Source organism: Lampris incognitus, chromosome 4 (assembly GCF_029633865.1).
Source record: "Lampris incognitus isolate fLamInc1 chromosome 4, fLamInc1.hap2, whole genome shotgun sequence".
In the NCBI taxonomy this organism is placed as follows: domain Eukaryota; kingdom Metazoa; phylum Chordata; class Actinopteri; order Lampriformes; family Lampridae; genus Lampris; species Lampris incognitus.
The window spans coordinates 7,221,127-7,223,381 of record NC_079214.1 but is presented as its reverse complement, the minus strand read 5'-3'; positions in this window follow the sequence as shown (position 1 = coordinate 7,223,381).

Here is a 2,255-nt window from a genome sequence, read left to right as displayed (position 1 = left end):
GTCCTAACTGACACACTGACACACCGTCCTAACTGACACACTGACACACCGTCCTAACTGACACACTGACACACCGTCCTAACTGACACACTGACACACCGTCCTAACTGACACACTGACACACCGTCCTAACTGACACACTGACACACCGTCCTAACTGACACACTGACACGCCGTCCTAACTGACACACTGACACACAGACACACCGTCCTAACTGACACACAGACACGCCGTCCTAACTGACACACTGACACACCGTCCTAACTGACACACTGACACGCCGTCCTAACTGACACACTGACACACCGTCCTAACTGACACACTGACACACCGTCCTAACTGACACACTGACACACCGTCCTAACTGACACACTGACACGCCGTCCTAACTGACACACTGACACACAGACACACCGTCCTAACTGACACACAGACACGCCGTCCTAACTGACACACTGACACACCGTCCTAACTGACACACTGACACGCCGTCCTAACTGACACACTGACACACCGTCCTAACTGACACACAGACACGCGGTCCTAACTGACACACTGACACGCCGTCCTAACTGACACACAGACACGCGGTCCTAACTGACACACAGACACGCGGTCCTAACTGACACACAGACACGCGGTCCTAACTGACACACTGACACGCCGTCCTAACTGACACACAGACACGCGGTCCTAACTGACACACAGACACACCGTCCTAACTGACACACTGACACGCGGTCCTAACTGACACACAGACACACCGTCCTAACTGACACACAGACACACCGTCCTAACTGACACACTGACACGCCGTCCTAACTGACACACAGACACACCATCCTAACTGACACACTGACACACCGTCCTAACTGACACACAGACACGCGGTCCTAACTGACACACAGACACGCGGTCCTAACTGACACACAGACACGCGGTCCTAACTGACACACAGACACGCCGTCCTAACTGACACACTGACACGCCGTCCTAACTGACACACAGACACGCCGTCCTAACTGACACACTGACACGCCGTCCTAACTGACACACTGACACGCCGTCCTAACTGACACACAGACACGCGGTCCTAACTGACACACAGACACGCCGTCCTAACTGACACACAGACACGCCGTCCTAACTGACACACTGACACGCCATCCTAACTGACACACTGACACGCCGTCCTAACTGACACACCGTCCTAACTGACACACTGACACACCGTGCTAACTGACACACAGACACACCGTCCTAACTGACACACTGACACACCGTCCTAACTGACACACTGACACACCGTCCTAACTGACACACAGACACGCCGTCCTAACTGACACACTGACACACCGTCCTAACTGACACACAGACACGCCGTCCTAACTGACACACAGACACACCGTCCTAACTGACACACAGACACGCCGTCCTAACTGACACACTGACACACAGACACACCGTCCTAACTGACACACTGACACACCGTGCTAACTGACACACAGACACGCCGTCCTAACTGACACACTGACACACTGACACGCCGTCCTAACTGACACACCGTCCTAACTGACACACTGACACACCGTGCTAACTGACACACAGACACACCGTCCTAACTGACACACTGACACACCGTGCTAACTGACACACAGACACGCCGTCCTAACTGACACACTGACACGCCGTCCTAACTGACACACAGACACACCGTCCTAACTGACACACCGTCCTAACTGACACACTGACACACTGACACGCCATCCTAACTGACACACCGTCCTAACTGACACACTGACACGCCGTCCTAACTGACACACCGTCCTAACTGACACACTGACACACCGTGCTAACTGACACACTGACACACCGTCCTAACTGACACACTGACACACCGTCCTAACTGACACACAGACACACCGTCCTAACTGACACGCCGTCCTAACTGACACGCCGTCCTAACTGACACACTGACACACCGTCCTAACTGACACACTGACACACCGTCCTAACTGACACACTGACACACCGTCCTAACTGACACGCCGTCCTAACTGACACACTGACACACCGTCCTAACTGACACACTGACACACCGTCCTAACTGACACGCCGTCCTAACTGACACACTGACACGCCGTCCTAACTGACACACAGACACGCCGTCCTAACTGACACACAGACACGCCGTGCTAACTGACACACTGACACACCGTCCTAACTGACACACTGACACACCGTCCTAACTGAC